Source organism: Stigmatopora argus, chromosome 7 (assembly GCF_051989625.1).
Source record: "Stigmatopora argus isolate UIUO_Sarg chromosome 7, RoL_Sarg_1.0, whole genome shotgun sequence".
In the NCBI taxonomy this organism is placed as follows: Eukaryota; Metazoa; Chordata; class Actinopteri; order Syngnathiformes; family Syngnathidae; genus Stigmatopora; species Stigmatopora argus.
Genome location: NC_135393.1, coordinates 5,709,020 through 5,724,489, shown reverse-complemented (window position 1 = coordinate 5,724,489; position 15,470 = coordinate 5,709,020). Strand labels below are relative to the sequence as shown.

Sequence of the window (15,470 nt, the reverse complement as noted above, 5' to 3'; positions counted from 1 at the left end):
ATTAATCATATACCCACTGAATCAATCTTTACTGTCTACATGTTGAGCTCAACCAAGCAAAGCAGTGGACATTGTAATACAATTTATCTCAACCAATCATAGGACAGGAACATGAGACAACTCTGAGCCCAAGAGAAGGAATGAGACTCTAAAAAATTTTTGTACAGTGTTCTGGCAGTGTTTTTGATTCAATGTTTTATGTAACAGAGGACCTGAAATCAGATTTGACCAAAAACGTTTCTAAACACATGATTAGATTCATAGTAGCCAAGAAATGGACACATTCTTTGGAGTTCATTAGTAATTTGACTGTGTTAGATCTTCTATACACATGCCAAAATTTACTCTTCATAAGATGAATCTCTTATATATGTAGGTTTCCGTCAACTGATTAGCTTGCGCAGAAATTAAAGTAATCCTGGGGGATTAACGCTATCATGGCAATTTCATAATAAAATACTGTATGCTACGAGAGGCTGTTTAATTTTTTTCAGATCACTTTTCGTAACTTGAATATTTCATTTGTAGAGTCATTCGTAAGTAGAGGTACCACTGTAGCTTCTTAAATTTGCATGTACCAATATATTGTGTAGAAAACTGTCAATACTTTACAACCTGCACTGAGAAAAAATGTATGAGGTAAAAAAAATAAAAATAAAAAGTAAAACATATACACCTGTCTATAAGCCATGTATTAATATGGTTTATTTACATAGAGATAGGCAGCCGAGTGGTTAGGTTATCTGCATCACAGTTCTGGGGGTCGAGGGTTCAATCCTAGGTGGGTCCTCACTCTGTGGAGTTTGCATATTGGGCTCGCGTATTTCCTGTCAATGGTATACATTTGTGTTATGTATATTGAATTATATGGTAAAAATCTTTAAGGCAGGGTTCTTTCTGTATAAAACTGTATATACAGTGTAAATGTATTTTATATGTTGTTTTTATGTTTCGACTTGCACCAAAATTTGGGTTACACTGCATCACAGTAACGGATCGATGTCGTAACCCGATGACTCACTGTACTAATAAGCTTGCATTGAGCTAAGTCCTCTTAAAATCCTCTTAGTATTTGATGAAGTCAGGACCAACGAATAGGAACACAGCTTTGTTGCATGACACAGAAGCTATCAATACTCTTTAAATCTAACCACCCTCTCATCACTGAGTCGGAGCTGAAACTATAAAATTCAGGTGGGTGAACTATTGTATATTTTCAGTGAAAAGATGCATCATTACTCATATGTAAAATTTTATTTGCCATGTTTCTAAGAAATTGAATTTGAAGTTTTTGGAAAAATGTGTACTGTATGATAGAAGTAACAAAGGAAGTGCAAGAATGTGTGCATGTAGGGCATAATTAACTGGATAGTGCAGAGGTTGGAGAACACCTTTGAAGCACTGTGAGACCATACTGACCTTGCTAACAAAGGTTTCTTGCCCAGAGTTATGAACAATAATTGGACCTAATTATATCAGTTGTAAAAGTAAAAGAAATTGTAGGGGGTGTTCAATTAGTCAGTTTAAAGATCGAAATAATGGGTCAAGGGGAACCAAACAATGCAGTTTCATCCCAATGGCCGATTTTGTAAATATTAGTTGAATTTATGACTTGAGGTACCAGTTTAAATTGACAAGCTTTTCCAGTTTGCGAACAAACATAAAATGTGCAATGTGTTTTTTGAATAAGATTTTCTTTTACCCATTTATCCCTTTGTTGGATGATCCTAATAATTGAAGTCGTGAGGCTGTGTAAAAATGTTTGAAAAGGGACCATATGCTTTTTCTCAGTGCTGTCTGTTAACTGACCAGGAAGCACATCTGATATTTTTTTTTCACTGATGGCAATGCTCATAGGCCTGAGGGAGATGTTTAATGAAGTAAAAGCAAATACAGAATCAAAGTTAGAAGGAATGGAAGGGCAGAGAGAAAGGGCACAATCTGATGTATCATGCACAGTGAAGGTGTGTAGGATTACTTCCAGAATATCAAAGAGGGCCTACGTTGGAAAGGATTAGTTCTGCCTTCATTAAAGTGGTCTCTTAATGATGAAGCTTTCACTCCCGCACTGATGGGCAGAGTCAGACCAACAGCCTGCTAATTGGAGTCTATTCTGCATGTGGTAGTGTCAGCCTGCACGCAACCGTTTATTTTTGTTTATACATATCCATATTAGCACACGTAAAGGCCTGTAATCATAAATATGAGTCATTTTCTCCCTTTTTTATCAGGGTCTTCTTTTTGGGCCATCTGTTTGAAGTGAACTTTTGACTGTTTATATATATATATATATATATATATATATATATATATATATATATATATATATATATATATATATATATATATATATATATATATATATATATATATATATAAACCATAATTTCTGACACTCTCAATCAATCAGTTGACCCCAGGGAAGAGACAAGCACCAAGCTAACTAATTAAATTCAGTCAAGGCAACCCATTGAAGTGTGCATTGACAGACAACTAACACAATTGAATCAAATTAGTCCACAGAGTATTTATTAAGTCTAATTTGTTCCAGGGCTAATACCAGAGGATGAAAACAGCTAACAAACATCATGTCACAACAATTCACATTTTGAGGTGTGCGACATGCACGCGTGCAATCTGATGACACATCATTGTTTAAACATAAATGCAGATGAATCTAATTGAAATTATATATGAGGAGTATGATTTGGTGTCAGAGGCCAAGGCAGTGGTCTCCAAACTATTCCCTAAAGAGCTGTTGTGGGTACAGGATTTCATTCCTATCTGGCCAGCCAACAGCTTTTCACCAATCTGATGTCTTACAAGTGTAATCATTTGATTGCACTCAGGTGCTTCCTGTTTTAGCAGAAACATAATTTGTCCTGGAATGGTTGGAACAAAAACCAAAGCCCACAGTGCCTCTTGAGGACTGTTGTGGGGACCCTTGGGCCAAGGCAAGTGGATCAAAGAGAGCAACCAGCCATGGCAGGAGTGAGAAAAAAACTGAAAAGCCACACAGGAACAGGAAGAATGTGCAGAACACACTTAAAATTCTTTATTTTTTCCCAAAATTTCAGTCCACCTAAGTATGATTGTGCTTAATTATCTTGGACCTACTATGTTGGGGAAAAAAATCAATAAATGAAATAATTACCTTTGTTCGGCTGGCCACCGATTCAGGGTATCCCCCGCCTCGTGCCCGAAAGTCAGCTGGGATAGGCTCCAGCTCCCCCTGCGACCCTTGTGAGATTAAGTGGTTCAGAAAATGAATGAATGAATGAATTAAAAAAATACAATGTTTAAGGACTTATGTTTGAAGATAAACTTGTTCAGTTTTGTCACACTTTGTAATTGGATGCAAATTATAAAATATCATTTGGAATGGCAAAAACATTCATTTATTAATCTGTCGAACAGATCATCTTCACGAGGGTCACTGTGAGCAGAATTTGTTGTGTACCCTGACTCATGCCATTGCAAGCCATTATAAAGGCAGTTTGACATAAAAAGATTTTTTTTAAACCTATCTTCACACAGTTTTTAGCTTTTGGATGAGCTTTTGGCTCCCGGCCAAAACAAATGTGGCTCTTTTCTTCTTATCATATTTTGTATATACTGTGGCTCTTTGACCCGTTTAATGTCTATCTTAAAAGACACTCATTAAAAAAAAATTATTATATTTAAAAATAATTTGGCAGATTGGATTTTTTTATATGCTGTTTCGGCCAATCATCTCCACGGGTTACGTCTAATGCCAGGATATTAAGTAAACATTTTTGCAGGTCACTGTGTGTTGTGGCTTTTTGAGTCTCACAGTCTAAAACAGACATGGGCAAACTACGGCCCGCGGGCCATATACGGCCCGTTAGACCTTTTAATCCGGCCCGCTGACGTTGTCCAAATTCTTATTATTATTATTATTATTTTTTAATTAATTTTATTTTTATTTTTTATTTTTTTATTTTTTTTATGCGGTCAAAATACAGGAAATCATTGGATGACCTGCATGAGCAATTCTGCCGTCGGTTTTGTGATTTTGGAAAAATTGACAGCTGGTGTCATGTCCTTTCTCACAAGACCCGGAAACGGTTCCACAGGAGTTGCAGTTGGAACTGATTGATCTCCAATGTGAAAAGTTCAACTCCCTGAAAGTCTCTGAGTTTTAGGCTTCATTTAGTGCAGCCAAATTTCCAAACATCCAGAAGATGGCACAGAGGATTCTGGTGTTATTTGGCTCTACATGTGTGTGAACAGACCTTTAGTCTGATGAAAACCAAGAAAGCACCCCATAAATCCCGCATGAGTGATGAGTATCATACTTTAGTCCTTTTTTTCTGTTTATGTTTCATATGTTCTGTTAACGGATGCAGTTTTTTATATGTATCGTATCTTGTGCTGACCCGGCCCGCCTGTCAAATTTTTAAAGTCAATGTGGCCCCCGGGCCGAAAAGTTTGCCCAACCCTGGTCTAAAATGTTTGCTCTTTGTATCTAATTTGTCTGCCACCCTGCAAAATTATATTTAATTTCTGTTTATTAAATTAAAACAATTCACAGCACTTTCCTTTGCTGTTTTGGAAAAATTTCAAAGTCATTTTTTGGCAGTGGTGGGCCATCAAAATATCTGAATCATAGACATGTTAATTATATTATTTCTATGGGGGGCAAGCAGGTACTTTCATTTCAGGGAATAACTGAACTGCATGGATAATCTGCACAACAGGGTAGTTGAAATCTTCTTGAGGAAAGGAAAGAAAGGAAGGAAGGAAGATGGATTTTTATACAAATAAAAAGGATTTTTGGTGAGTGAAATCATTTTTACTAAATTGTGGCTATATTCCTAGATTACTATTTTATGAGGTTTATTTTAGTTTTTTTGTATGTGTCGCAGCTGTAGCTGCAATAAAAGGTTTATAGCCATAAAATAGTTATTGAGGATCGGATTTATCCAGACGGAGCGCTACTGGAGGTCTAAGTGTGAAATGCATGGCCTGCTACTGTTTTATGGTCAAAGCAAACTATGGTACATCTTTTGAGCAACTGGATCCCCCAGATGCTTAACACCTAACTGTTAATAAGTACAAGTGTGTGGGGTTGTTGTCAGTCAGAACATTCTCTACTTGACAACATGTCTTCTTGACAAGTCTTTCTGACATTTCAGTCGACTGCTGCCATGGAACACAAACACTATTTGAATGTTTAGCACTTTAAATAGGTCAACATTACTTGTCTGTCTAAAAAGGATGACTGAATTGCTTGTATTTAGAAAGCAATTCAAAGAAAAAATCCTACTTTTATTTGACTTGAGCATTGCTGTTACCCAGTGGCGGTCCGTGCATTTTGTCGTAGTGCCTTCAACTGGTAAAATCCACTTCCTAGCAGCATTTAATGATTAAATACAAATACTGGAGCTTTCTAGACATCAGAACCGGGCCCTTGGTATCATGCGCAAAATGGCAAAAATTGCACTAAAATGGGGTAAAATCCACTTCCTAGCAGCATTTAGTGATTAAATACAAACACTGGAGCTTTTCAGATATCAGAACTTCACCCACAATTGAAGTATTTCTGGCATAGTCCATCTTGAAAATGGCTTTAAATCAACACAACAATATATCTGCTTGTGCAGCCCGCTCCAAATAGTTTGGTAGCTCTGACTAGCCAATCATAGTTGGTGAAAGCGATGACGTATCCCTACGCCTGCGAGAAGGCAATGACGTATCCCTACGCCTGCGACAAGGCATTGTGGTGTTGCCAACTCGAGATCTGATTGGTTTAAGCAACAGTCTAATCGACGCTTGTTTAAAGCGGCAGAGCCCGCAGAACTGATTGTGAAGGCCTTGAGGCAGATTTCTGACCCTGGCAACAAATAATGGCTGAAATGTGATTGGTTAAATGCTTCAATATGAAAACACACATCTGGAAGCAGTGCAACCAGGGGGAAAAGCAATTAAAGGAAGCTAACAGACAATTTGTAATTATTTAATAAGTATTGATGGACAAAATATGATGTATGATTCAGATATTTCTTAGGCCAGCAGAGAAGGCCTTGAAGGCCCTGATGGCCCGCCACTGCTGTTACCATGTGACTGTCAATAATATAGACAATGATATAGACTCGAAATCATTTCAACAGTACAACATGTATTGGTTGATACACAAAAAGCGACTAATGTTAAGATTGCTTGTCACTTCCCTGACTTGGGGAAAAAGACCCCAATACTAAAACTCTTCCATTTGAAGCAGGACCCTTTCCTCAGGGGAGGGGCAAACTATTCCACAAAGGGCCGCAGTGGGTGCGGGTTTTCATTACAACCCATAGCGAGGGCACCTTTCCACCAATCTGGTGTCATACAAGTGCAATGTGTGGATTACAGTCAGGTGCTTCTTGTTTTCCGCAGAAATCTCATTGGTTAAACCCTCTGTGCTGGATCAGTTGGAACAAAAAGCTACACCCATGGTGGCCCTCGAGGACCAGTTTGCCCACCCCTGCCTTACCTGGAGAGTGCATACTTATCCACTTCTTTATTTAGTATGTATTTTCCTTTTTTCCAAAACTGTCCGTAATTTATTCTCAGTGGCCTTACCAAACTCTTCACATGTCTGTATTTTTTCCTCAGTGACCATTACTGCCACATTCCATATTGGCCAACCAATACCCATCAGTTCGTAGGGTGCCTTAACCTCTCTACAGCATCATTTAATGATGGTCTCCACACACTGGTTCAGCAATTGTCTCCATGGCAGGCATCGCCCATTCTTTGTGTGGTCATTACTGCGGTGGCTGAGCGGATTGTGGTAGAAGTAGTATCCATGGAAAAAAATTGTCAGACATGATATGTGTGCAGTTTATGCAGGGCATTCTTTCATAAAAAAATAAGGCTCACAATGTCTTTACTATCATATCCACAATCTGGTATTAAACACCACATTCTCCTCACAATAGTTCTTATACTGTAGTTTATTCTGTATTTGAATGAAATGTCAAAATATTTACCAGCACGTAACTGATCATTTGGATTACGCTCTCTTCCACAAGATCAATTTAACTGACAGAGTACTGAGCGCCATTTAACAGCAAACTTTATTCCATCTGTTTTCACGCTAGGTTACTCGTTTGCTCATTTGTACAATAGAACTGTCATCCTGGTATTGTCAGTTTTGGACCTGCAGCCTACCTTTAGATTTATATTCACACTGAGATTTATCTACTGTTCGGTCTTCTCCCGCTGCAAGGGCCCTGAGCTGAATACATTAAAACACTTAGCAGTGTCTTTTTGCAACAACAAGAAAAATTTAAACATCCTACACTTGGATGAAGACATTGGTTCAAGATTTGTAAGACACCCCATGATTTATTTGTGACATGTATAGAAAAGAACCAAAGTTGCTACAGTGTTTTAACGCCCATAGGGAACACGAACTGAAAGGGTGTTGTATTATAGCATGAACCATATGCTAGCATGGATGATAACATATGTTTTAAAAGGGCAGCAGGAGCAGTCCTCATCTTCTGTATCCGACATTAAGAGTTTGGCCAAGTGCACGAGCTTGCCGTCCAACTCGCTGGGATCCATCTCACTATAAGTTAGATTTCTCACTGTGGGGTGTGGGGTTCCATTTGGCGAAAGCTTGAACTACAGTTCTAGCTAACACTTTACCCCAGATATCCACAATCTATTCACAACTCGTTCCGTACCTTGCTCGACGCCGCCTACCACCCTTTATATAACAATGTTTGCTATCGGACAGCCATCCCACCCAAGCCGTTCACCTCAGATCCGCGGGAACTCAGCGTTGTCTTTCTAACTTGTTGAAGCTGATTTTCCAGCTTCCTTCATTTGCCACAAACCATGGACTCATTTATGTTGAGATGTCTCGCTGCAGCTCGATTTCCATGTTCCTCAAATAGCTTCCACTTTAAACTGTGTCTCGTTAGCATGTCTCTTTGCAAGTGCCATTTTCGGGGGTCAAACCGATATTGTTTTGCAAAATGCATACTTAATCTATATATTCCCTTTTCATAGACACTACGCACCAACTGATTTGGCGCCCCATCTATTTTAGAGAAAACGTTAGACTTTTCAGTGCGGCCAATAGGTGTGAAAATATGATACTTGTACTTTGATCTAAAAGATAGCAACAGTAAAAGTTGTTGATGTGTGCACAAAACATGAATCGTACAGGTGAAAACCATAAGTATCATAACACAAACACTACTCGAGTACAAATCGAGGCTTAATTTTAAAAGTGCATACACATTTGTGGGAGGATTCCCTTATAAGTGCTAGGATGAAGAGATGCGCTTGCACCCATCCAGTGATCTGTTATCCTTGTTGTTGTTTTTCTGCGAAGCCTTTCATGTTCAAAGCTTTATGTGTGATTCCGTACTCACTGCTATGAAGCGACAGATTGAGCATAATCTGCGTGAAAAAGCTGAGGTGAAAAAAGAGGAAAATATGTGCGTTACAAATGAAAGGCAGGGGGAGAATCTATAATTGAGAAACCTTGGCAATCTCATATCCACACAACATGATTATGACTAACCTCGAATCTAAATATAGACAGGTAGACATGTTCCTGTAGGTTACAGATGTCATATTTAATATTTTACATGATAATATTTCACAATAAGTTTGGTTAAATTCTCTTTTGCTGAATACAAATTAAAATGTATCTTTAAGGTGTTTAGCTATTACTGTATCTTGAAAAAATAGAGACATCTTTCCAATCACAAAATGTAACTCATATGGCTGTCTCCCAAATCCATAGAATGTGGGCTTACATGGGACTTTTTTGGTATGTTTGTTTACAAATTTGTACAATAGCCACTGAAGAAACTGCTGCAGTTGATATTTAAAAAGTGGTCCCAAAAATGGACAATGGTAAAAATGATTGATGACTTTACATATTTTTCAGTGGGTAAATAAATCTATGAGGTTGATGATTTATGTTATATTTGAGGAAGTTGGAAAACTTTGATGTAGGGTTATGGGTGCAAAACAATGTTCTGAATGTGTTGACTGTCAGTATCAATAATTTTTTCTCTCTCTTTTTCTCTGGACTGGTTTGCCTGAGCAAATAAGTGAGCTGTAGCAGTACTGCTGCCAGGATTGAATCGTATAACCCCCCCCCTTCCCTTTGGGGCTACCAGATAAGTGGTTCAAATTCGAGACTCAAGCTGCATTATCCTACCAATGTTTGATATCTATCAGAAAAGATAGAGGCTAACAAACTACAAATTAAAAACAATTAAACAATCTGTTGCATACAGAAAATTGAGCACACTCTACAGCAGTTGAATTTTTAGATAGGCCACAAGGTGGAAAAATATCAGTCATCATCATTCCATAAGCCTTTTCCAAATCAAATTATATACAGTGGTACCTCTACTTACGAATGCTTATACATACAAAACCTTCAGGTTACAAAACCCTTTGATGTACAAATTAATGTTCCCATATAGAAAAACAAGATTACAAGAAGCAAGTTACAAAACCTCCCAAAACATTAAAAAACATTTCCTGTATCCGTTATTTATTCCGACAAAAGTAAAGGGTGACATAAAGTAGCACTCTATTCTAGGCCAAATTTAGAAAATTACCTGCTGTCCTTGGTACGAGACACCCATTACTTCCAACTAAGCTATCAAGTCCCTTTGATTGCGAGCATATTATTTTTTCTGTGTGTTGTTAAGCCACTCTTCCAAAAAAGAAACAATGATAAAAACAACGTGCATCTCCGGAGAAATATTTATTTTCAGGAGTCATCTTTTGCTTCCCTTAGCTCTCCTTCAAAGATCCGCCCAAACTGAGTGATTAGGTCCCATGCCACCACAGAAAGCCTAGAACTTAAAAAGGTGTTTGTTGTTTCCAAAGAAATATTTAAATTTCCAGACAATTCCTGTCACTGCTATCTTTTTGAAACACACTATCTTTCAATGGGAGTTTAGATTATAGTTATTCAAGAATATACAATAAACTATTGTGTGTGTGTCTCTTTTCTTTTCATTGTAGCTGATTTTCAAGACCTCATTTCAAGGCATCAGCCTCATAGTTCTGAGATCGAGAGTTCAAACCTTGGGACCTTGTGTATCTGGTTTTCCCAGGGCTTGTGTGGGTTTTTGGCAGGTACTTTGCTTTCACCCCACATCCAAATAACATGCATGGTAGGCTGGCTGGACACTAACGTTCCCTTGGGTATGAGTGTGAGGTTGAATGGTTGTCTTGTGCTCTGCATTTGGGAGGCCGCCAATTCAGGGTGCCCCTCTCCTGTTGCCCATAGTTGGCTGGGATAGCAACACACATATAGATATATGTGAATTATGCTGTCTGTGTTTTAAATAGCATGTAAAAATGTGAAAAAAATAGGGCTCTATAGAGTACCAAATAGATTGTTTTTATTTTATGGGAAATGAGTTGGATTGTTCTCCTTAACCTCCAATCTGAGTGACCTGCTCTACCACTGCACCACCCAGCCAGAATGCCTGTCGTTAGTGAATGCAATATTCATTCAATTTCCAAACCGCTTATCCTCACAAGGGTGAAGGTGGTGCTGGAGCCTATCCCACGTAACTCGTGTGCACCAGGTGGGGAACATCCTGAATCAGTGGCCAGCCATTTTGCAGGGCACAATGAGACGGACAACCATTCACACTCCTCCTCATACCTTTGTAATATCTTCTCATATCGATGTATTCAGATTTGTTTAACAGACCCTGAGAGCAAAACACTTATTTATTAAAATATAAAAACACATTTTTGCACAACAGAGCACCATACGCAGTTCATGCATCATTGCAAAAGGTAATTGCTGTAATGGCACTGTAAAATGGGTGTTTGTTTTATGTATACTTTAACTGATTTTTTATCTCTTGCACTCTCTGCCTCTCTTGTTCTGCCTTCTCTCACCCTCCTCCCAAGAAACTTTGTTGGGCTACTATGGCTGTTGTATAACAAACAAGCCTGGAACCCTGTAAATATTATATAATCACTAACCTCCAGGATCTAAAATCCCCAAAACATGCATCCCAAGTTAATTGAGGACTCCAAATTATCAGTAGGTGTCGTTGTGTGTGTGGATAGTTCTCTATGTGACAGCAGAGGGCTAAAAATGCCTTAGTCTGATATTCTGATATGCCTAAAAACAAAATTTCCACAACAGCCATGCATTCCCTTATTAAATCAGGAAGGATACATTTATTAAATTACTACATAAAACAGCAATCAAAATGATGCTCATATGGCTAGTCTTTAGTAAAGCATGAAGACCTAGTATTCAATTCGTCTATAAAAGTTAAAGCTGCGATTGAACACCAATATATGTTCTGATTTTATAATGCTACCCTAAATGCAATAATAATAAGTCTGCTGTTACAATAATCCCACAAAAAACATTTAAAAGCGTGCCCTATAATTTCTCTTTAGTTTGCTTATAACCGTTGTCAAAAGTTTTAAGACACTATACAATTCAGTAGAATAACAGCGTGGATGTACTATATTATGGTCATCACGTGCAAGTAACAATCAAATTGAAAGCTCTCTGTCTTCTCCTGTCTGCTCCTACTGGGAAAAATACATGCAACTCTTTTTTCACAGCTAACTGACTCTGCAATACTCTGTATTACGCTTTAATTGCAGCACTTAAAGTTGTAACTATGCTCTTTATACTATCTAGTTAAGATAATTGTTTATTCTACAAGATTATTCCGTGTTGAATAATCAATAAGAATGCTGATTTCTGCCAAATTACTTGTTTTTTCCCTAAAATGAATATGAAAATGCAACTTTTCAAACACATTTGTCATTAGATGTCTTTTTTTTATTCGTGTTTTCATTCACATTCTGCTTATCCTCACAAGGGTCGTACAATAAGTCTATGAATTATTTTGATAACATTGTTAAACTGTTGCTAATCAATGAATATTGATGACAATTATGCATGCACAAGAGAGTGTAATGGAAAATATATACATATATATAGGATTAAAGCAGCGCGAAAGGGAGTGTTGGCACCACAGTGGTAAGCCACCTTTTGGTAAGCTCCTTTTGGTGCGTTCGGGACTCCGCTCTCTTAGCAGTGATTTCCAAATTTTAGCTCACAGGTTAGCGGAAGAGCCATATGAACCCATTTAGCTATATATGGCTCACGAGCCATAGGTTCCCCACCCCTATTCTATACTGTACTGTTTCCATGAGTAAAATGGGTGTGGTTGAGTAGCAAAGACAAAGTCTAAAAGAAATGAAAAATCTATAATAGCTATAATAGTGTTTAGGTATTAAAATGTCTCTGTCTGTTATTAGCGCTCGGTGGTGGAGCGAAGTTGGACCCAAGTGCAGAGATAAGGCAGCCAAAGGGAATGCGGCAAGCTGGCTCGTCAGGTGGCCATCCTGGCTGGCCCACGAGGAATCGATCAGGGCCCCCGTCGTCAGAGTAGCCACCATCAGGGCCCCTGCCGCCAAGGTCCCCACTGCCAGAGCCCCCGCCATCAATTCCACCACCGTTAAGGTCGCCACCGTCAAGGTCACCACCGTCAAGGTCACCACCGTCAAGGTCGCCACCGTCAAGGCAGGATCCGGCGCTTGAAAGCAATGAGCTTGTCATGGTTCTTGATTGTTTAGTGTGTGTCAGTTTAGATTCATTCTTGGTTATGCGGCTTCATTCTTTCTCTACGCTTTGTGCTCACCAGGTGTATCTCGTCTTGTTATTCTATGTCTGTGTATTTATTCTCTCCGCTTCCATTCAGTTCTTGTTGCGCCGTTGTCCACGTCCTATGTCTGCCTCTATTCTGCTTTACCTATTATTGCACAACCTTTGCCTCCCTGCACTTGGGTCCAGACGTACAAACAGGCAGACAGAGATCTACGTTATTTGAACAAAATGTTGTGACATTTGATCCGTACATTGTTCTCATCTGCACCACCCCCCAGCACACATAACACAACTTCCAACATGAGCTGTCTTATTTTATTGGTAACTTATGTCAAGTGTTTCTTTCATTGGTGCAAGACAGTCAGCTGAACATCTACTGGGTATACATTTGTTCCAAGATCCCTTGCAACAAAGCGATTGTGGAAAAGGAACATAATTGTGTACCACCTGTCAAATATAGACGCAGAGCAACACAAGGTTGAAGTTGGTGAAAGTTCTTCAGTTGAGTATTGGTGCATTGTGTCAACAGGTTGGAAAAGAATAACTCTAACTTGGCTGAGACGAATGTTGCAGTGATCCTATTTGGGAAAAAATCTATTGAATTTATGGGTGAACATTAACAATATTTTCTTGTACAACATACTTTTTAGGCATTTAGCTTTTAAGTCTTTCTTATTTGTTGTTTTAGATAACATTTTTTAAGAACTAAAACTGCAAGAGCAGCTCTGGCAAAAAGGTTGTATGATATCCGCCTAGGGTCCAATGTAAATATGATGTCATGAATCTTGTTTATACGACATATTTATTTGAAACTTTACTATTGTCTGTGTTTCAAACAGTAGGAGTTTGAACAGCTGCTCTGGCTTTCTTCCAATTGCTATGAAAAACAAGGCAGTTATCACAGAGCTGTGCAGTGTCACACTTTTTCCACACAGCAGGGAATACAACCCAAACAAACTCAGTAGCAAACAAACATCTAGGTTCGGGTGGGTAAAATGTCAGATTTTTCACTGACAGCCAACTAGAAACACAATTTTAGCAACTTCCAGCTGAGAGTAAATGGAAGTGTGACCATAAAGGAGAGAGCATATTGACCGATTTTTATTTTCCCCCTCAAGAATTTTTCACAGTAGAAAACGGTTTTGGTATCGGCACTTGATCAATGGAGGAACCAAAACATGTTGAGTTTAAATGTGTCTGGCCACATTCATTCATTAATCTGCCGTACCACTTATCCACATGAAGCTCACGGCGGTGTTGTAGCCTAGATATTGGTCGGGGGCAGGGTACAATGTGAACTAACCACAGGCAATCTGATTGGTTATAAAACAAACCGTCACCACTACCTTCAGGCCGACACGCTTTTTTGGCCCATCTACTTAAATGAATAGTTAAAGGTATGACAAAGCTATGAGATTTCTTGTGAAGTTCACAAGGCAGTTGAATGAAGAATTAGGTATTTTCGTATGCTTTCTATCCATAGGCAGAATAAAGGAAAATGTTCAACGTGTCTCCGGCATGCACCAATTAAGATGTCACATTTTTTGCTACAGCAGCATCATTAGGGTTTTTAATGAAGGAACAAAGTGCACTTTGATGTGAGACTCAACAGGAAGGGCATTCTTGGACTGCTGCTGGAACATATTCTTCCTGTTCTTTAGGCGCTAACCATTAAATCTTTATACACCTTGGGAATCAGTTTTGTTTTGTTTTTCCATGTGCAAAAGTCTAAGTTGGCAAATTTCTTTAGAAAATTTTGCAGTGTATGTCAACTCAATAGTCCACCTTAATATATTAAATATTCTTAGAAAGTTAAATGTTTAAATTAACATAGTACATCCATTGTATGAATGTCTGCTCAGTCATAGTTCACGTATAAAGAATTTAATAATAGAAGTAACTGTCTAGAAGCTTAACATTACATTAACATGGACCGTGAGACTTTGGGTTGTTTGGTTCAGTTCACTTGTGTAGCGTTTCGGTTTTGTTTCATGGCGTACCTTGAATCCATTGTTTAATTTTGGCAGAAAAGCAAAAGAAGTGATTTTTCTTTCTTCAAATCTAATAAGACCTGAGCTTTGATTTACAATTTTGATTGATTTGTTTCTCTATGATCACTAAATCTTCTTTCCTGGTTAAATATAACTAATATATGATCTGTATGGGCCACCTCATGGTACAGTGGTTCTTCCATCCAACTTTGGTGCGGGTGGTCACAGGTTCGATTTTCACTCGGTGGCAGTGTGATTATGAGAGTGTGTCTTCGTCTGTCTCTCTTTGTGCCCTTCGACTGACTAGCGACCAGTCTCGGGTGTAGTCTCCCTTTTACCTGAAGACAGCTGGGTTAGTCTTCAGCAACCCTTTCGAGGATGGGCCGTATGGAAGATGAATGAATAAAAATGATCTGTATGGGCACTGGGTGTAATGGCGTCATGGTTTGGCTGTTCAGTATAAATTGTTTTATTTTTCAAATGGATATTTTCTTTCGATCATCATTAAGGAAACATTCCACCTGTGACAGTTCACTAAATAAACTGCAGGTACCCTACCACCACCAACTCCTGTGTAAATTGAAAATTTCTTTCACAAAGCATTGTTTCCTTGAGTTCTATGCAACTTCATCATCGCAAGTGTTTGGGCTCCAAGGGATGTCTGCTTCACAGTGGAAGCCCCTTATTCATAAAACTGCCTCCTAAGGCGCATTACTTCCTGCTGGGATCCAAGTGCTAAAGTCTTTTCCTCTTCATTTTAAAATTTAATTACCCTTTAAATCCCTCGTTTCACCATGTTTTTCTTCTCTCCTGAATTGATATACATGTAT

General features: G+C 38.5%; 1 long non-coding RNA gene across 1 annotated transcript; it reads left to right on the top strand.

The window, feature by feature from the left end:
- The first annotated feature begins 1,081 nt into the window (after positions 1–1,081).
- LOC144078094 (uncharacterized) lies at positions 1,082–15,197 on the top strand. The gene is made up of 4 exons (XR_013301171.1): positions 1,082–1,194; positions 6,400–6,530; positions 6,619–10,128; positions 12,301–15,197. It is a non-coding gene; the product is annotated as an uncharacterized LOC144078094 (long non-coding RNA).
- Positions 15,198–15,470: the final 273 nt, after the last annotated feature.